A 22,653-nucleotide genomic window follows, 5' to 3' on the forward strand; every position below is an offset into this window, starting at 1 on the left:
AAGTAGTCTTCACATCCAGTGTGGAGCCCAACACAGGGCTTCAACTCATGACCCTGAGATCAAGTCCTGAACTAAGATCAAGAGTTACTTGTTTAACTGATTGAGCCAACCAGGAGCCCCAAGACTTTCTGAATTTATTAACAGAAAGACACGTCTTTATTCTGGAAAAGAAAAGCCTTTATTTTATGTGGACATCAAAAAGTTTCATTACTTAGTATTACTAATAGGAAGAATCACATTTACATGCCATATACTTTATTTCCAAACATTTAGATCAAGGATCACGGTTCCCGTGGGTAAGGAGTTTGGACAGGGGTTAGCTGGGTCCACTGTTCAGGGACTCACAAGGTTGCAGTCATGATGCTGGCCAGCTTGGGTCTCATCTGAGGCTGCTCTTCCAGCTCAGGTGGTCATTAGCAAAACTGATTTCCCAATATCTGAAAAATTTGTAGTGACTTTGACTTCAAAGGCTGCAAGGGCCCACGTCACTGATGCTTTTAAAGGCTTCCATTAAAGGCTCCTCTGATTGGGTTAGGCCCACCGGGATAAGTTGTTTTGTTTTGTTTTATGATCACATGAGGGACATCTCATTATCAAACCGATCACATGATATTCCATCATATTCACAGACTCCTCTCACAAAAGGGAAGAGAACATCCAGAGCATGTACACTAGCAAATGGAAGCTTAGAGGCCATCTAAGAGTTCTACCTAGTATGATAACAAATAAATATGTGAGTGTGAGCAATAAAATACACATTTTAATAGTATAATAAAAATGAGATATATAATTTAAAATGACACAAATGTCATATTCCCATTAAACTCCTAATATGCACAATGTTATGATATAAAAAATGTGTTCTCACTATATAGCTTTTCCAATTTCTTTTTTTCTTTATTTTATTTTACTTGATCCCTGTTTTTCTTTGTAGAAGGTTTTTTTTTTTTTTTAAGATTTTTATTTATTTATTTGACAGACAGAGATCACAAGTGGGCAGAGAGGCAGGCAGAGAGAGGAGGAAGAGGCAGGCAGAGAGAGGAGGAAGCAGGCTCAATGCTGAGCACAGAGCCCGATTCGGGGCTCGATCCCAGAACCCTGGGATCAAGACCTGAGCCGAAGGCTTTAACCCACTGAGCCACCCAGGCACCCCTTCAGAAGGGTTTTTTAATATAGGCCTTCTACTACTGCCTGTTCTTTAGAAACATCTATTTTATTATAAAGCAGTTTATCTTTTCACTGCATTTTAAAAGTATATTCACACTTACAAATCTTCCAAATAACAAGAAAAGGAAAACATAACTATAATGTGTGAAATAATTCTCACATGCCTATGAAGCAAATAAGAAAATGTTATTTTTGTATGTCACTAATAATCTTCTTCATCATTTATTGAGGCCTAAAATTTTCACAGATCAAATTTAAATGGTATGAGGTTACTTACTCAGAGATGCTTCTAAGCATCTTTAGTGACTTAACAGTTTTGATAATAATCAGGTGTAAGTGTGGGAAAGAAGTAAATGAACCTGGCTATCCTGATTAGAAGTCAGTTTCTTAGGAATTCTTTAAAACGAAGACATTTGAGAACTTCTTTCTTTAATAACATGACTAATTACTTTTAACTCCCTTTGTAACTTTATTTTGAAAGAAAAAAGTACTTAGGGTCCCTGGTGGGCTTAGTCGGTGAAGCATCCCACTCTTGGTTTCAGTTCAGGTCGTGATCTCATGGGTCCTGAGATAGAGCCCCTCATGGCACTCCACACTCAGATTCTCTCCCTTTGCCCCTCCCCCAACATGCACACACTCCTTCACTAAAATAAATAAATAAATCTTGTAAAAATATTTTAATAAAAAGGAAAAAATTAGAAGATTGTAAAAAAAAAGAAAAGAGTATTTGTGTTCTCATATATCCTTCATCCAGATTGCCTTAATGGTACCATACCATATAGTAAAGGGACCAAAATTAATACATTAATGTTGATATGATATATGAATCACACCACAGACCTTGCTTGGATTACCTCGGCTTTTTTCCTTTTTCTGTTATATGATCCAAGTCAGGATCCCACATCACATTTAGTTTTGCTGTTCTTCTTAGCCTTCCCCATTCTGGGCCAATTTCTCAGTCTTTCCTTCCTCTTCAGAAGGACTGGTCAGGTATTTTATAAATCATCCCGTATTTTATAAATCATTCCTTAATTTGAAATTGCCTTATATTTTTTTCTCATTATATTGAAGTTACTAATTTTTGGCAAAAAAGAATTAATATAGTCTAATATAAACTATGATATTGATACATCTGTAAATGGTGACCTTAATCTTGATCATTTGGTGAAGATGTTGCCTATCAGATTTCTCCATTATAAAGTCACTGTTGTGTTCTTTTTAAATATTATATATCCTGGGGGAGATATTTTAAGCTATGTGCATATCCATTTCTCTTCAAATTTCCCTCCACTGTTTTAGCATCCATGGGTGGATCTTGCCTTCCATAATAGTTTTCTTGTGTTTGGTTGGTGGTTTTCTATTTTCGTCATTGGAAATGGGGGAAATTGGGATTTAAGGGAGACTGTCCCTTTCCCCATTTATATATGTACTCAGTTATTTCTATTAGTATGGGTTCATGATATTTATTGTATTTTGTAGATACAATCCAATATTTTGATGTTTCTTTTGTTGCTCAAATTATTTCAGCTTTGGTCATTGGGAGCTTATTTTAGGTTAGCTTCTGTTACCTTTTGACATGTCACCATCCATTTTTGAGCATTCCTTTACTTGCTGGCACCACAGAATTCTTCATCCTGTACTTCCCCGTCCCATTCTAGAATCAACTACTTTTCCAAAGAGCCATGAAGTACTTTTCAAAGACTATGAATATGGTTTTAGAAACCTAGATCTGGGTGCTAGATGTGTTTGTTGTTTTTTGTTTATCATTACTTCTAGGCATTCTTATTGGACAGAGCTATACTATCTGTGAGTGATAGTAACTCATTTAAGCTCCTCATTTAGAGAGAAGTAACAGTTTAGTCCCTAGCTACACAAAGTGTAGGCTATGTGATCAGCAGCATTTATATCACCCGAGTTTATTAGAAACCCAGAAGGGCCATGACACATTCTTCTGCATCAGAAGCACTAATCTAGATGGCAGTATTTCTCTCTTTCTTTTTTTTTTTTTTTATTATTTTTTATATACATATATTTTTATCCCCGGGGGTACAGGTCTGTGGATCACCAGGTTTACACACTTCACAGCACTCACCAAAGCACATACCCTCCCCAATGTCCATAATCCCACCCCCGTCTCCCAAACCCCCTCCCCTCAGCAACCCTCAGTTTGTTTTGTGAGATTAAGAGTCACTTATGAAACAAGATGGCAGTATTTCTCTTATTCTCCTTAGTTAATAATCATTTGAAATAACTTGTTAAAAATTCAGCTTACCAGGTGCCTACCCAGAAGACTCTGCTTCAGTAGGTTTGATATTCATGTTTTTAACTAATACCTCAGGTGATTCTTGCTGGAAAGTAAGTTCGGAAAACACTGATCTATAGGTCTATCAGTTAGATGCAATAATACAGGTGTCCTTAATATTTGAAATGGCGTTAACCTTGACATAAATCAGGTTATGTATTTCTCTATTGACTTTTACTACCTTACATTTAGAAGGCGCTTCATATATCTCAAAGTGTTTTTGCATCAGTTACATTTGAAAAATTATCTTTCACAAATAAGCATCATCACTCTAAGCCTTTCTTCTTATTACCTCCAGACTTATCTTTCCTAAGAGAAAGATGAAACCCCTAACTCCTCTTTTCTAAAATTAAAAAAAGTGCTTCATTAGCTCTAAAACCAAACAAATTTTGTCTGGGCATGTATGGGCTGCCAGGATTTCATTCCATCTTAATTTTCTAAACTGATCTTTCTATACACATACCGTTCCCTCATGATTTTGTTCATTTTGTGCTCTCTCATATGGGATTCTTGCCCCACTTTGCCCCATTTGTTTTGATAATACTAACATCCTATACCTGCATCAAATGCTGCTGCTTCCAAGCTAGAATCCTGGTTCCTGGAGTTACCTATAATAACTGGATCTTGGATGTGTACTGTACTTGGTCATAGTAGAGGTGTGATCAGTTTTTCTTATTTTGCCATATATTTATACATAGATATGTGTTCTGAACACCTCCCTTGCTAGTTTAATGAGAATATTGAGGATAGAAATCAGGCTGCATTGCATGAATCTTTCTCTAGGCCTTAATAAAGGTTGAATTTTTTCATTTTTCTCTTCACTGTTCGGATGCTGATTGGTTTATATATTTCCTCTGTAAGAGAATTAAGATGATTTTGACATGCTGTTAAAAAGAATTACACGGTCGCCAAACTACGGAAAGAACCAAGATGCCCTTCAGCGGACAAATGGATAAGGAAGATGTACCCACCACCAGGTGGTGGGTATTATAGAGGGCACGGATTGCATGGAGCACTGGGTATGGTGAAAAAATAATGAATACTGTTTTTCTAAAAATAAATTAATTAATTAAAAAAAAAGAATTATATGCTAGTTATATTTAAATACTAATGTGAAATTTTCCAGTCTGCCATATGATGACTATACCAGTGCTCCTTTTTCAGAAAAAAAGGGAAGGGACACATCAAAAAAGAGCAGTTCTTTCCCTCCTGACAGAGAAAGGAGAACATGCCCTGGGAAAAGAAATAAAATAATCTATTTAAAAACAAACCTCAAATTGCAATGGGGACACTTGGCACAACTGTTTTATAACTTTTGCACATTGTATCAGTATATGGTATATGATGCCTTACAGCATTCATGTATCGTGCAACTAAGATAGCTATTAGATATCAGATATATCTATCTGTACACACACACACACACACACACACACACACACACACAGATATGTACCTAGGTAGCCAGTTTATGTAGCTATCTTAGAAATACTTTGTATAGGTGAACACTCAGAAAAAATTCACAAATAAAAGTAGGTGAGACTACTGAACCCAGGTAAAGGCAGTCCAATAGGACTTGTGCTTTAGTAACCACTGGCACACAGTGAGTCATTGGTTTTAAAATACTCAGTTTAGGAGCACCTGGGTGGCTCAGTGGGTTAAACTGCTGCCTTTGGCTTGGGTCGTGGTCTCGGAGTCCTGGGATCGAGCCCCGCATCGGGCTCTCTGCTCAGCAGGGAGCCTGCTTCCTCCTCTCTCTCTGCCTGCCTCTCTGCCTGCTTGTGATCTCTCTCTGTCAAATAACTAAATAAAATCTTAAAAAAAAATTAAGAAAAATACTCGATTTATGCTTCAAATTATTTTATTCCTCATTTGAATCATATATGATTCATATTGACTCGTGGTTTTGGTTGGAAAAAGTATTATTTACAGAAGAAAAAGTCATATTTACACATACAGAATATCAATTTGAATATGTGATTTCAAGAAACACTAATCACAAAAGATTACAAGGAAACTGCCGTTCTGTCAGAGTCAAAAATTCTGCTGTTCTTCTGATGTCATGTCTGTGCTCGCTTCGGCAGCACATATACTTCTGATGTCATGTCTAATGATTGGATCTTAAACATTAAGGAAGAGTATTTCCAAACAACTATAAAAAGCTACTTTATAGCCTGTGCTTATACATAATCATATAGATAGATAGATTAATAAATGCAGTATGATACAAACAATTTAAGTGTTTTTGTTCTTTAGAACTGGCAAGTTGATAGTGAGGCTATTGATCTACTTCAGTTGCTAAAACAGATAAGTTTTATCCTATTTATTGTACCACTTGAATAATTTGCTTCTAAAAATGTAAGAATACCTAGATGTAATTACTCTAAACAATACAACAGTAAACTCTGTCTGTCAAAATTATTGTGGGAGCCCCTGGGTAGCTTAATCATTTAAGTGTCCAACTCATGATTTTGGCTCAGGTCATGATCTCAGGGTCCTGAGATCCAGCTCTTAGTCTCTCCACACTCAGCGGGAAGTCTGCTTGAGGATTTCTCTCTCTCCCTCAGACCCTCCCCATATTCTCTGTCTCTTTCAAATAAATAAATCTTTAAATAAATTATTTTAAACATTTTAGTTTTTGATTAAAAAAGAGGTTGCCCTTTATGCAGGCAAATATCATATTGATTAATATGAACTGGATAAAAGTAGCATGTATAGTAGAGATGATAGATTGAATTGTATTTCTGTGCAGCTGAAAAATTCTATCTCAAAGCAATGTCATCCATTAATATTTTTAACAAACAAAAACAGTCAATAATGATAAAGTTATTTTTAAAAAATGAAGATATGTCATCTTTCTTTAATGATTGCCCTATTTTGGTGACTAATGTTTTCTAGTTTCTTTCTTGTGACCTAAAGGAGCTGAGATGTAAATCAGGAGATTTTTTTTTTTAGTACATGAGCCAGAGGTTGAAGGCAGAGTGCTTTATCCCTTTGATGCTTTAACATCCCTTCAAGATCAGTGGGATTTATTCAGATCTCAGTCAGTTGCAGAGAAAGAACAAAATGATCCTGGGAGTGGAAGATACTCATTCACCGATGCTTAGTCTGTCTGGTGTTTTAAAACCAAAGACAGACATTTTCCAAAATATAAGTTCAGTTCTTATATCGTTGGCATATTTCACTTATGTGTATGTGCATAGGGATAGGGATATTTATATAATCCCACTTTTTATATATAAATACATAATGTGTATTTATTATATATGTATTAGATTAGATATATTCTTTACTTTCACTTTGTCAATTTTTCTATTATTTTCTTTTAGATAACAATTATAGTTACATATAGGCCAATGGCTGATATTTCTATTGCTTGCTCAATAAAAATGCAATTTAAATTAATTGCATTTGATTATGTTTTTTTGTTTATCTCCAGATAAGATTGTAGTTTATGGGAAAGTTTTTAGAAGGAATATAGAAAAAAGGGGGGAGGGGCATACCAAATAGATCATGTAAAAAAAATGGTTGGAAACATATCCTAAAGTTCCTGTCGATAATTAAATTGGGCAATATACTTGGAGAATAGGAGATAATCTATCATTTGAAAGACAAGGTAATCACAGAAAACAACCATTAATTTTTACCTTTCTAATGAATAAAAAGGGAAGATGAGTTAAGGTCAATTTATTGAAGTTAACCGCGCAAAGAAACTTAGGCCATGTAACAAAACTTAGAAGATTTATAATACATGCAACTTCGTTTTGGGAAAATTCCACATTAAAACAAAACCTGTAAAATTTCTAGCACTAACCTCTAGCCACTTTATTTTTCTTGGTGAGAAAGGTCAAGAAACACTAGTCTTAGAACCAGCAACATATTTTTCCTTCTAAATGCAGGAGAAATTGGAAGAATATGTGACTCCATATTTAGTGAGATTTGAGAAAACTAAAGCCACAAAATATCTGTATTAAGCAGACAGTATGCCTTAAACTTTTGTGTGTGCAGTTATTCCTTCTGAACAAGAAGTGATCTGTAAAAATGTTGACCAGTCCTTTATCATCTACAACACATATGGTGGATTAATTACCTAAGAAGGGTCAGGGTGGTGAGGGCCAGGACACAGCATCAGTGTGTTTGACAGAAGAGTTAGAAGAAGAAAATGGCCTCTGACTTACAGCATCCCAGTAATGAATTCTAAATATCCAGGGAGCAGTAATCCTCTAAACCAAACCTTAAGATCACAAGAAGGGACCTGACAGGAATGCACCGAAGGGTGTGAGGGCGTTGGAGAAACTATATTACATTTTACAGTTTAGTCTTGGGCCTGACAAATGTAAAACACAGGGGTCTTCGATACAAGCCCCAGAAACCTTCTTTCACTTTCATTTAAGGAAAAAAATGTATATTTATGTAATATGATATAATTATATATGCATAATTATATATGTATCATGTCATACACACACACACACACACACACACACACACACACACACACACACACACATATATGATACACAGTGCCTCAAAGAATTAAGGAAAAGCCAAACAGTCCTCAAGAAGAATAGAAACCTGGTAATCTCAGGGAAGTCATATAACATGACAGCTATATAATTTCCGGGGGCCAGTGAAAAATGAAAATGCAAGTTTCCTTGTTCAAAAATTGCGGAGAATTTCAAGGTGGTACAGCAGACCATCAAACCAAGGGCAGGACCCTTCTAAGAGCCAGATGCTATGACTGGACAGGATGCAAGGCCATGAATCTGGCTGAGGTTATGGGAATGAATAGATTAGCTCTTCAAGACTCTACTGTTAGAGTAAGTCAGTTAAAATGGTTTTCTGTCCCAGTGCTGTGTTGCTCAAAATTCATATTTCTAGGAATTAGAGTTTGTATGCCAAGTCTGAGTCACATTACCACATAGAACAAGGTTGGGGAGGGGGTGTGCATACCTTGCAAAGCAATCCCATTCAGTCAGTGAGGAGAGGAGGGACTTTTGTAAAGGAAAGTAAAGGCATTATTATCAAAGAAAGGGGAAGAATTTCTTCCTGTTCAGGGAAAAAAAAACAAAAAACACAAACAGATGTTCACATAAGAAGAAAGAGGAAAAAGGGAATCAATTCTGGGACTATTATGATCAGCTTCTAAGAGGTTGTCTCTAAGAACATGAATAGTTTATAACACTTCTCTAGTAGCACCTCCCATGGGTCATACGCAGTCTGCTTTAAGTATTCCAAAATTGTTAACGTTAATGATTCTAAGAGTCTTTCTTTTAACAAAATTATTTTAGTTTAATTTCCCAATACCAATTACTATAATCTCCTACTCTTTCATAAAACTATTGAAGAATAGGGTTGAGAAAATATTTTAGATGAAAAAAATTTTAAAAAATCATAAAAATCACTCTGAGATAAGATTAGCTTACATTTTTCCAATCAGTAAGTATATATGGCTTTGAGAGTCTGGCTCAGTGAGTTCCTTGAATTTTTTTCCAAGAAGCTGTCTATAGAAGGAACAGAGGGTTAGGATATGGACTGTGGAATCAGAATCTTTGGATCGAAAGACCAGTTTTGCTATTTGCATTCTGTCCCGTCTCTGTGCCTGAGATTCCTCCTCTGTAAATTATTAATGCAATAATTGACTATTAAAATATATTTTTAAAAGATTTTATTTATTTGAGAGAGAGAAAGCGAGTGAGAGAGAGAGTGCATGAGAGGCTGTAGGGTCAGAGGAAGATGTTGACTCCCTACTGAGCAGGCTGCTGATGGGGGACTTAGTCATGGGACTCTCGGATTGTGACCCGAGCCGGAAGGCTCAACCAGCTGAGCCACCCCGGCATCCATACTATTAAAACATCTTAAAAGGTGACATAATTTAAGGTATAATTTGGACTGATGATTAAGGAAAACAAATTTTATTCTTTTCAGGCATCAAAAAGTAATTAAAACAACCCAACCTTGTCATTTTGGGAAGATGTGTTTTAGAATGGAGCTTCATTTCTTTCTGAGGAATTTGTTTTCCTGTTACCCTTTCTAAGTGGATAGTTTTTTCTGGAGAGGAAAGAGTAAAGTGGAGGTGTTCTTTTATCAGTGGTTTTTCAGTTGCATAAAGAAAAGGGCTGTGTATTTTCTTTTTCATCATCATCTCTGTTTCAAAAGCAATTGGACATTGATAACAATCTGTTTTTCTGCTACTTGTGTAAAAGAGAAACCATCCTCTGCCACCAGCAACCACTGTTATCTGGTTTTAAATGTCAAGTACACTTCAGCATAGAGAGAAAGAATCTGAGATAACATTCAAAGAGGAATATATTGGAGCCAAAGATAGAGTCCGACAATCTAAGTGTCTGTGTCTTCTAGACAGGGGTTAGGAAAAGATTCATCAAGAGAAACCTAAAACATTTTGCAGCTTCTAACTTATCTAACCTTATGATTTATAGGCACATATCATGTTTATATGTATGATTGTAGTATTTGTCTGTGCTGATGCTGTTCCTATGAATAATGGAAAGGTAATTCAGCTACTTTAAACCAAATCATTTAAATCACTTCGGAATGGCATTCTCACTTCATGTCATTCCTTTCAAGGTCTGGTCTCATATTCTTTTACTAGCCTCAAGGATTTTTTGTTTGTTCCTTGCAACAGATATTTGTACTTTGACAGTTCCGTGATGTGTAATTATGTATAAACCATGTTAATATGCTTTTCATTTACACCAATAATCTGGCCTGTTATTGATATGAAGCCCAATGGTTTCTCTATTTCAGAGGGAAAAAATTTGGTAGACATCCTTTATCGTTTTTGCCCATCCATGGTTAAATTTATTACTCCTTACCAAAAACTACGTTTTTAGAATCAGCACCATTTGTTGATGCTTCGTGTTCCTTGTCTTTTTGCTAATCATACTGTTTACTATTATACATCTAGCATTGAGATTTGAAATTAATTCAGCACTTTTTTGGTGGCAGTTTTATAGGAAGCCATCCAGACATCTTCCTAGGAAATTATTTATTATGATATTTTATATACCTACTTTCTTAGGACATTGACCACTATTATGAGTAATTAATAAGTAGGTATTGAAAGAATGAATGAATGAATGTTCAACTTAGCTTAGAAAATACAGGTTTAAGCCAAGTTAGAGGATTATTTGTCAGGATTTTTCAGTTACTATCATGTTAATGCTACACCAGGAATTCCTAAAGATTTAAACATATTGAATCATTAGTTTTTTTAAAAAAATAAAAGAATTGTGAATTTTTATTATCCAAGTCCACATCTGAGTGTTCTGTTAGGAGCAGTCTATTACAGTGTTGGGTTTGCAGGGCAAGTTATATTCTAAAAATTATCCACGTGTTAACCTGAAAATAAAAGACACAAGCCAATGTTTATTTAGAATCCCAGTGTTTATTTGGATCAAAGAATTGTGATTTGGAGAGCAGAGATTCAAGCTGAAACTCATAATGTCCTGCTTGTAGGGTGAAATCAAGGGCTTTCCTGAGGAAAAAGGAAAGGGGACAATTACATGATTTGAAGAAAAGAAACTAAGTTTTCTGTGGGCATTACAAACTAAGCTACTCTGGGTTATACATCGATTGACTACTAATTCTTATAATCAGGATATTCATTCTCCTACTGACTTCTCAAGCAGTTGCTTAAAACATTACCATTTTACCCAGCCCAATGGTTTTGGACCACTTCAAAGAAAGATGGGCAAGGCAGTTTCACTACAGTGACTGCTCTGGCTCTGTTTTCAGATGGCTGAGTCGTGTCGATTTCTCACACAATACAACTGCTCTTCACACCAGCCATCAACAGGTTGAACTGTAGACTTGTAATCCAAATTGAAAGATTTCTGTAGGTTTGGTTAACTGAATTACAGCTCATAGTGTGTTACTGATATCATAGCCAACTAATAAAAATCTTGAATGTCAATATAATTTAAGATTCAACTAGGAATGATATTTAAAGAAAATAAATTTAAAGAAAATAAACCTATTCTTGATTTTTCAGGTGCCTTCTAATTTATCTGAATCTTAACTTCAGGCAGAAAGTCATTACTCATTCCAGTATACTCATGATTCCAAAAGCCACTTAATATCTAGAATTACAGTTTGGGGGCAGCTTATTGGCTGGAGTGAAATTATACCCTTCTCGTTTAGTAGAATAGATTTTCAAGATAAGTGGGAAGCTACATTGTTTTCTATATTATTAAAACTGAGGTTATCCTCACTCCAACAACTGTGCCCCCACTACCACTTTATTTAACACGAAAAAAAGTTCACACTGAGAACTCAGAAGGAGCTAGATTTAAACCCAGAAACCGTAACAGTTCCCACCTCCACTTTCTCTTTGTGCATCCACTTGAGGTCTAGACTCATATTCCATCCTAGTTTTCTTTATTAGTAGTGGTACTTCCTTCACTGTTACTGTTTTTATTCTACTTGATGTTAATCTCTCCTGTCTCTGTCTAACCCCTAATCCACTGGCCCAGAATATTTTTACAACCTTGAACAGTTTTGCCTTGGGAAGGTTCCAAAGATAAATCTGAAAAGTACTTCATGGGAAATTGTGATGCGTAAACCTATTGCTTAAGGTTAATAATGTAGAATTCTTAATACATGTGTTTAGTTCATGTAAGATGAACATGTACTAAGTAATTCATTCAGCAAGTACTGGTTAATTTAACAATGCCTATTGAGAGACTGCTTGAAGCAAGGCATTTGGAAATACAGTGATCACTAAAAGAGGGTCTCCGCCTTCTTTAGTGTTACTAGCGAAGAGGCAACTCTAGAGCATGAAGTAGGAGGAAGGATTGAAGATGGCTTTCTAGGAGAGGGGTGGGCCTAATCCAGTTTTAAAAGAGAGATTTTTATTAGTCTTGCTCTATCAAATGTCACATATATACCGGGAAAAATTATGGACAGTGAACATAAGAAGGTATGTTTAATCTGTTCTGCTATTGTGCTTCATGTTTTGTCTTGCAAAGTCTAAATGGGTGACACAGCAAAATGAGATTATGAAACAGAGGGCTAGAGATTTAGCCCTGGAATTAATGTATTTAAAAGTAACCCACATCATTTCTGGGTATGTGTGAGTGGGTCTGTCAAGATATTTGAGAATACTTGATTTTGTATCATATAGGAAATCTTATTTTTCTAGATGAAATTGGGTATAGATCATCATAATGCCTTTTGTTACCTCAAGAACGGAATATGGAGAATTTAGCTGGTAAGATTAACGTAGGCTTTTATTAATCTTTCTCAAATCGATAACATTCTGTGGCTCTGAAATTTACTCAGAGTCATTATCTCTTACTCTTTTAGCTTTGAAAGTATTGAAAGTTTTATAGTTTCCTAACCAGTATGTATTATGTCAATAATTTTAGGTATTGCCTTTATGCCAAGCTACCGAGCAAGAATTGATTTTCTGTTTGAGAACATGACTTCCTAGATTATATTTTCACGACTGTCACTTATCACACTGAGATTGCCAGACCTCTAATATTTTTGAAAGGTGAAGGGCATAGAACAATCTTTGAAAACTAGATAGTTGCCTGTAAGTTGTATAACTTTTAACATATCATTAATGTTAGATATTCAATAAAAGCTTACTTAGAGACAACTTTATAGCCTATGTTAATACATTGTAGTCAATCCCAGCTGCTTATATTTATAAAATACTTTATTTTATAAAGGTTGCTTAGGTATCTAGAGATAAATTAGAGGCATTCTCTAATTTTGTTTTTAAGAAGTTCTTACATAACATAAATTTTCAAAAGCAAATATATTGTAACATATTTTTAAAAATTTCCTTTAACTATATTTAAAAAAGAATTACATGCTCTCCTAAAATGGTCGAAAATGGAGAATTTTAAAATACAAGCTCTTAAAACAATAACAGTAGGTTCTAACTATTTTCCGTGATAATGAAATAGGATGCATTTTATGGTGCTGGTTTGGTTCCAAAAGATTAATCTGATCCCTTCATGATATGGATCTGAAACAAGACATTGTATTTTTGTGGCTTATTATCCTGATATTGAAGGAAATAGGGCAGGAAACAAATAGCATTGGAAATTAAATTATTATCAATAATGTGATTTCAATGTCTAAAAATAATACTCATCTTATTGATACTACCACACTAAAAATATGACTCTTATTGTTGAAAAGAAGTTTATTTTAAAAAAGAAGTTCACAATAGGCAATTCTCTACTTAACTCTACATGCATTAATTCAAATTTTTTCAATAGTGTGAAATGCTTTTTAAGGAGGATCTTAAATCACACGTAAAAACAGAAGTAGAGAATGAAAGGGAGAAATGTGAATGACATCAATGGCATGAGGGAAAGGTACTAAACATAGATGATCAAGTCAGACTTTTCTTTGTAAACATGTACTTTCACACTTTGTATGAGCAGGTTCGCACTCATGAAACATTTACTATCTCTAAAATTTTGGAGAAGGAAATGAAAACTTTTCTATGGAAGTAGAGTTTTTACTATTTAATATCATTCCCTAAGACTGTAACTTAATATTTTACTATTCCAGCAGACAACTTAGAAGAGATAAATGTAGGCATATCTGAAATTTTAATACTATTAAAAGATGATGCAGGGGCACCTGGGTGGCTCAGTGGGTTAAAGCCTCTGCCTTCGGCTCAGGTTATGATCCCAGGGGCCTGGGATCAAACCCCACATTGGGCTCTCTGCTCAGCGGGGAACCTGCTTCCTCCTCTCTCTCTGCCTGCCTTTCTGACTACTTGTAATCTCTATCAAATAAATAAATAAAATCTTAAAAAAAAAAAGATGATGCAGTATGAAGAAAAGAGCACTGGACTAGAAATCAGGAGACCCGAGTTCTTCACCTTGCAGTGTGTGGCACTTAGAAAATTACTTCAGGCTTGAACTTCTTTTTAAAATGTGAATGTTAAACTAGATGTCCTATAATGCTTTTTCTAGTATTGATGTAATTATTTATTTGGTATGAATATTACATATAATTGTACAATAAAGGTTGGTGGATACATTAATGAATGAGAAAGTTAAGTATTATTTCTACTTCCTTGGAACATGTGAGCCCCAACTATAGTTATTAAACAGAAACTTACACAAGTGATTATGTAATCTCACTGTTATTTCTAGGTTTAATGTTCTTAGGAATCTATTCTTTAATAGTTTAACTAGTTAGAATGATTTCAGCTTCAAGTGAAAGAAAAACCTAATTCCAGTTTCATTAAATAGTCAAAAAACATGTTACCCTGTCCAACAAGAAATTTACGGTCTTCAGTGTTGGTTGACTCGAAGAAACAATGACATTATCAGGGAGCCAGGTCTACCCCAAATTTTTTCTCTTCAGTTTTTTTCACAGTTGAGTCTCTTCCTATGCAGAATCCACCAGTAGTTTTAAAAAGTACATCAAGTCAAAATAATATCCAAAGGAAGGATGGCTGTATTTTCCTGTGTCTCTTTTTACTAGAGAGGAAGCACCCCACCAGTCTTTCTGTCATTTCCTGAAGCCATAATAGAGCCAGCATTTAAATAAGTTGGGGAGGTTTTTTTTTTTTTTCTTGTTTCTAATTTAAAGAAGGAAGGAGGTGTGAATGAATAGTGGGCAGACAACCTACAATGTCTGCCATATGTATATATGAATATTTAGAATATATATAAAATACATAAAATAATTTTTTTTCCTTTCAGAAACTGCATCAGTTGATTCTACAATTTCATTTTCATTCTTTTTTTATAGTTTCCATTTCCCTGATGAGATCAACCATGTATTTATTTGTTATGTCAACTTTTTCTTTAAAGGCTTTGAACATTGATATGATCATAGCTGCTTAAAATCCATGTCTGATAATAGCAACACAAGGGTCATCTCATAATGTCTGTGAATTGTTTTTGTCTCCCGTTTTTCTTCATTGCATGTCTATTCATTTGAATATTTGCCAGACATCATGGATTACTTATTTCTGAGGATCTGTATTTTATGATCTTCCTTTAAAGAAAGAAGAGTGTTCTAGCTGGGAGTTATTTTTAAAGTAGATCAGATTGATATTTGCGCTTCTTCTTCTTCTTCTTCTTCTTCTTTTTTTTTTTTTTTTTTTTTTTTTTAAGCTTAGAACTCTCTTGTCTCCCAGTACTGTAAGACTTCTTTGTTACTGGCAGATATTCCCCTACATCTGCACCAGCATCAAAACTGCAGCTTCTGTTTTTGCAGACGGCATCCAAGTCCAACCTTCTAAAACCACTACAGTGGTAACTCATATAAAACTATTGCTGTTTTAATTTTGCCCTTTTGGCATCTGGAAAATTTTCTGTCTTTCCCTCCTGCACTGTAATATGTTTAAAAATAAATGCGCTCATAATTGATCCAGTATCTCTTCGTATTTGACACAGAGGTGGAGTGTAGTTCAGCTCAATCCACTGTGTTCTCCTAGGTCTCTTCAAGTTAATGTTTTAACTGCATTGTGATTAAGTGCTACAAAAGAAGGCTTAGCATAGAGATGAGGAACTTGTGTACATTTGGAGAGATGCAAAGGTGGTTTCCTTAAGAACTGTTATATGTTAAGGAGAGATCTCAAGGTAAAAGGATAAGCAACACTTTTTCATGCAGATGGAAAAACAGATACAAAGTTTCTGAGGCAGGATGAAGTCTGGCACATTTCAGAGCCCAGATGAAGGCCAGTGTAATTGAAGCTTGAAAAACAAGGAGACAAGTTGTTATAAAATAGGGTATGGTGAGGCAGACAGTTGCTACATTATGGATGACCTTGCTGGTTATGTTAAGATATGTGTATTTTAGCTTGCCTTTCTCTATATCTTGCTTTTTTTCTACCCATTACTTGAGGTAGTAGTGAAGTCCTTCTCAAATGTAAATTTACATCTGAATGTTAAGTGTTAAAAAGTTATTATAACCACTCTACTATTACTACTGTGGAGGGATGGATGCTGGTTCTATCACTTCCAGTAATACAGCTAAATATCCAACCATAAGACAATTTGACATACAAGGTTTTTTTCCCCCCTAAAATGACACTTTCAGATCAACAATATATTTTGAAAGGAAATTTGAGAAGAATGGCTTATTTATCAGCAATAGCATTTTTGTAGTTAGTTTCTCAAACAGTTTTTAGTTCTGGAAAGCCAATCTGTTAATGTAGATTTGTATCTTTGTGCCTGTCTTAGAATTATTCAAGCTGAAATTTATTTCCCCATAAATAACCCAGCCGTTTTTTAAAAGCAAATTAAATAAAAATCAGTTTCCAAAGTTATGTTTTTATAAAGTATTATTTTCTGCAGATCTACTTAATGAAGATTCCGAAGGCAGATGTATACATATGCTTATTTATTATGGTGAGCAAATAGAGATCACTTTTATTTTCCATTCCTTGGAAATCGGCTACGGAAATCATAGCCACATTACAGAGTGTAAATCATTGAGATCCCTTATGACCATAGACATTTGCTATAATGAAGGGTGTCAGTGCACTAAATAAGGAATAGCTCCTATGACAGCTAAGAGCATCAATTCTTTGCAAATGACATGATCTTGTATTTTGTTAGTCATTTGGACATTATATTGGGAAGTTTCCAAATGATGTGGGTGGAAGTAAAATTTCTCACTATCAAACTGCTAGTGCTCCTTATAACTAATTGAGAAAAAAAAATCATGAAAATAATCTTTTATTTTTTCTTCCTAGTGAAGAAAACTCCTTTAATCACGCTTAAGTTTATGTCAAGATAAATATTTTCTTATTAAACTTGTCTGTCATAGTGAAAATAGAATTGCAACAGAACTTTTGAACGAGCTTGATAGAAAATTCCTTTCACACAAAGAATTCCAGTGACAAAAGTACAAAGTGAATTTCTATAGTAGTTTTAGTTAAATGTTTAAAGTGCCAGTTCAAACTCAAGTTTCTACAGTTGAAACTTTCAAGAATACGTTTAATGGAACATTTATGACCTGTGCCGTTAATCTTACTCAAAACCTTCATTTTTGTGGTATTTACAAGACTGAGAAAGGCCCCTAAGTTTCAACTTTATCTAAATGTTGGTAATTTTTTAAATAAACTTTTTATTTTGAAATGACTATAGATTTGGTGCAGTTGTAAGAAATACAGATTGATTCCATGTTCTCTTTATCTGACTAGCTTAATTTTCATTCCTGTGCTGACAAAATGATTTGATTTCTCTCTCTCTCTTTTCCTCTCTTTTTTTTTTTTATTTTGTCTGGAACACAGAGTCTAGTCCTTTCTTATTGAGGTGAATTTTTTAAAATTAATTAATTCACTAATTAATTATTGAAATATAGTTGGCACACAATATTACATTAGTTTCAGGAGTACAACAGTGATTTGACAACTCTATGCATTATGCTGTGCTCACCTTCTGTCACCCTACAGTGCTATCACAGTACCACTGACCATATTCCTAATGCAGTATATTTCATCCCCATCACTCACTATTCATTCCATGACTGTGCCTTCCGTTCCCCTTCACCCATTTTGCCCATTCCTCCATCATCCCCCTACTCTGGCAACTACCAGTTCTCTATATTTAAGTATTTATTTCTGCTATTTATGTTTTTTGGTTTTCTGTTTGATTTTTTTTTTAATTCCACATGTAAGTGAAATCGCATGATATTTATCTTGCTCCTTCTGACTTCTTTCACTTAGCATAATAACCTCTAGGTCCATCCATTTTGTCACAAATAACAAGATTTCATTCTCTTTTATTCCTGGGTAATATTCCATTATATACAAATGCTACATCTTCTTTATCCATTTATCTATTGATAGACACTTAGGTTGCTTCCGTGTCTTGGCTATTGTAATTAGTGCTGTAATAAACATAACAGTACAAATGTCTTTTTGAATTAGTGTTTTTGTTTTATTTGGGTAAATACCCAGTAGTGGAATTACTGCATCTGTGCTATTTCTATTTCTGACATTTTGAAGAACCACCATACTATTATCTACAGTGGCTACACTAATTTACATTCTTTACAGCAGTATATAAGGACTCCTTTATCTCTACATCTTGCCAACACTTGTTATTTTTTGTCTTTTTGCTTTTAGCCATTATGATAGGTGTAAGGTAACATCTTTTGATTTGCATTTCCCTGATGATGTGTGATATTGGGTATTTTTTCATGTGTCTGTCATCTGTATGTCTTTTTGAGAAAAATGTTTATTTAGGTCCTTTGCCCATTTTTTAATTGAATTTTTTTGGGGGGGTTGAATTTTATAAGTTCATTATGTATTTTGGATATTAATTCCTTATTAGATAGGATATATCTTATTGGATGTATCATTTGCAATCCAGTCTCCTGTTCAGTAGGTTGCCTTTAATTTTGTTGATTGCTTCCTTTGCTGTGGAAAAGCTAAGTGTTAAATTCTAATTTATAAAGATGAACAACATTCATGAGCAACAAGGCATGTGTAAAAATTACTGAGTTCTACTGAAGATTCATGAAGTTGACACAGAGAGGGTGAACTGTAAATAAATGTGTTTGGTGGATATTACTATGTTGTTGTTGTTTGTTTATACTAGTTACAGTGATTAATGAACTGCTTTATCAGGCCTCAGTTTCCACCCCCAACCTCTGCTGGGTTTTTTTGGCCAAGTTAAGGGACTGTCTAACTTTTTTGATACAATGCCCATTTGTTCACTTTTCTGAAACTATAATAATTCAGAGCATTGACAGACAGAGAATATGTCCCAAAGTGCATAGATTATATTGTCTAGTGATCCCTACTAATGCAGGAACAGGGGAGTACCTGAACCTAGCTTTCTCCTCATGGCCTTAAGAGTGGCCTGTGAGAGGGGAAACTGTGGCTTCATAGTAGAGCTTTTTCTCTTTCTCTCTCTTTTTTTTTGTCAACTACAGGGATTTTTTTTTTTTTTTAAGTTGAATTTACCCAGAGACACTTGGGTATTTTTGGCCCAATGAAAGTCTATTGTTAAAAAGATTGATATTTAAAATATTTAAAAGTTGTAAGCTTCAGGGACTTACCAGTCAGAAATATAATGGTCACGTATATACAACAGGATGGCTGTGCTAACCTACGCATCTGAGTAGTAGTCCTTTTTAATGGCCCACTTCACTAAGTACCTCAACCTAATTAAGAATGATTTTGATTACAGTGGTCTTGCAGCTATTTTTCACATACAAATAAAATGTTTTGAGGTAAAAATATTTGTTTTTCATGTGCAAAAGAATGTTACAGTTGACCCTTACACAGCCCAGGAGTTGCAGACACTGACACCCTGCACAGTCAAGAATCTGTGTATATTAGAAAAAAAAAAAAATCTGTGTATAATTTTTGATTCCCCCTCAAAATTAATTACCAATTACCTAAGATTGAATGGAAACATTACCAGTAACAGTCAATTAATATATACTTTGTATGTTATGTATATTACATACTATAGTCTTACAATAAAGTAAGCTGGGGAACAGAAAATGTTATGAAGAAAATCACAGGAGATAAAACATTTATATATTGTACTGTAATTATTGAAAACCATCCACACATAAGTGGATCCACAGAGTTCGAATCTATGGTGTGCAGGGTTCAACTGTAACTAATATATTTTTTGGTATCACTCATTAAAAGTTAATAGCTGTGGTGAGCTTCTTGAGGTTAGTGACTGTTTCCTCTTAAGCTTGGCAACTTCAGCCACCATTTCTCTGCTGGATACAATATGGATATTTTCTGTAATTGTGAAAAACATGTCATCATTCTCCCTTGTTGGAATTAAGAAGTATATTCAGTTTTTTGAATTATAAAACAAATGGTTGATTTATATTTCAAGCATTTCTGTATATAGTCCATTCTTAACTATCTGAAAATGACAGGGCTTCTTATATTTGTAAATGTTAAGCTATAATCCACAGAACCTCAGTAAACTCCGGAAATTAGTCATAGAACTTTACACCTTTATGATTTCTGAAACGTTTGTCAGTCTTCAGTGATGTTTAGATTTGTGATTGGACAAACAGGTCCAAAGAAGTAGCAATCTAACTAAAAGGAATTAGGAAAACGTTAGCTTAATTACTTTATTGTAAGAGTGCTAGGAAATTTTGAACTGTGGGTAGCAGACCTGCAATGCATAGCAATTTACCTTGCATAAAAATTTATATATACAAATGAGAGATATAGTACATTGACTATTAAAATGTTTTATTCATTCACTCATTATTATATTCATTTTTTCAATTTCGGTTGTATTATTTACCAAGTCAACCTTTTATGAGCCAGACACCCGGGTAGTTCACAACTAAAACCTGATAAATCTTTGAAAGTTCTATCTTAAATAAACTATTACATATACTGTGAAATCTAATTTTTATATTCCATTTTATTCTTAATCAGTCTTGGAGAAAATAGGACAGAAGACACTATTTAAATATAATGGAAACCCTTTTGAATGATTGCATAGTTCACAAGTTGTGCATAATTAAGATGAATGTCATATTACATAAAATACATTGTAAAAGTGAAAATATAAATGATTCTTTGTGTAATTGAAAGGTGTTTCATTTGTTTTTATCTTTTTGGCTTTTTGTTTTTAGTTTCTGGCTTATTTGCTTTTTTTCACATGACATACAGACTCATGTCGTTGCTTTGAGCTTGCCTTGTCTGTATTCAAATCTCAACTCTGTCCCTTCTTTGCTATATGACCATCTACATGTTACTTAACCTCTCCATGTTAAACTTCCTCAACTATGAAATGGGGATGATAATACTACCTAAACGAGTTGTATTAACTGGTTTAACATGCAAAAGTCCTTATAAGACCACCTGAGATGAATTAAGCGTTATTATATATAGGCTCATTATGTGTTTAGTAGGAAAACAAAAGCCTTGCAAGAGTGTCTAGATTGATCCATCCCAAGTCTACTTCTTACTAGCTTTTTAACTCTGAGATAAGTTACTTATCTGGGCCTCAGTTTCCTCATGTAAGATTAAGATATTTATTACATCTACCTCTTGGACTTGCAGAGTTTCAATGAATTACATGCATGGAATGATTAACACAGTATTTGGCCTATAAGTAAGCCCTCAAAAATTTTTAGCTGTTACTATTTTTTTAAATATTGATTCATTCATTTTAGAGAGAGGGCGAGCATGAGTGAGTGTGGAGGGAGAGGAAGAGAAGAAGTGGACTTCGAACTGAGCATGGAGCCCAATGCAGGGCTCAGTCTCCTGCCCTAAAATCGTGACCTGAGCCAAAACCAAGTTGGTGGCTTAATCGACTGTGCCACCCAAGCATCCCTATTACTATTTAGTATTTTATTATAAATACAAAATGAAGACAGTAATTACTATCTTACCATTTCAAACAACCGTTGTGATCAATGAATGTATCTGTGAAGATCAAGTGAACAATTTAGTGTAATCCAGAAGTGTGTTTTACTACTTATCTGATACTTTAAAAATTAATTGTACTGTGGTGGGGGCATCTGGGTGACTCAGTTGGTTAAGTATCAGACTTGCAATTTTGGTCATGCCATGATTTCATGGTTCGGATATCTAGTTCAGACTCAGGCTCTGCACAGAGTCTGCAAGGGATTCTCTGCCCCTCCACCCATGCCCCACCATTCACACATTCTCTCTCTCTCTTTCTCTCAAATAAATAAATAAAATCTTTAAAAAGTTAATCTACTATTATGAATAATCAGAATTGAATAAAACCAACTGAGGGTATATTTCTTACTGGTATCTTTTCCTAGTCTTGGTGGCAAGTTAGAAGTCTACTCTATTTTTTTTTTTTCAATTTAAATTGCTAAGTGACCTTAGCATATAATTCAGTAAATATTATACATAAAAGTTATTCAAATTGAGCACAAGTCCTAAATTATTTTTTCCATAAATAGCCTGAGCTATGCTATCATTTAATTGTCTTCATTGTATAGGCCCCTTGGCTTTAAGAAATGGAAACAAATTCAGAAAAACTCAATGAAAAAGACTATTTCCATAAGCTCCTCTTTTGCACTATTTTTAGAGTCCTGATCTGCACATTTGGAAAATTTTTGACCTTAGTATCTTTACTTTTACATATAATATCAATATAAGCCATGTTAGAGGATTTCCAAAATGCAATTATTTTCAAATAATTGTTGATTATCAACTAGAATAGGGTAAATATATGGGTATTTTTTCCACACATTAC

The 22,653-nt window shown here is 34.4% G+C and overlaps 1 protein-coding gene across 4 annotated transcripts in view; it reads left to right on the plus strand.

Annotated features, from left to right (window-relative positions):
• CCSER1 (coiled-coil serine rich protein 1) overlaps positions 1–22,653 on the plus strand; it is a 1,384,598-nt gene that overhangs the window by 438,650 nt on the left and 923,295 nt on the right. The gene's annotated exons all lie outside the window — the stretch shown is intronic.

This window comes from Mustela erminea, chromosome 2 (assembly GCF_009829155.1).
Source record: "Mustela erminea isolate mMusErm1 chromosome 2, mMusErm1.Pri, whole genome shotgun sequence".
In the NCBI taxonomy this organism is placed as follows: domain Eukaryota; kingdom Metazoa; phylum Chordata; class Mammalia; order Carnivora; family Mustelidae; genus Mustela; species Mustela erminea.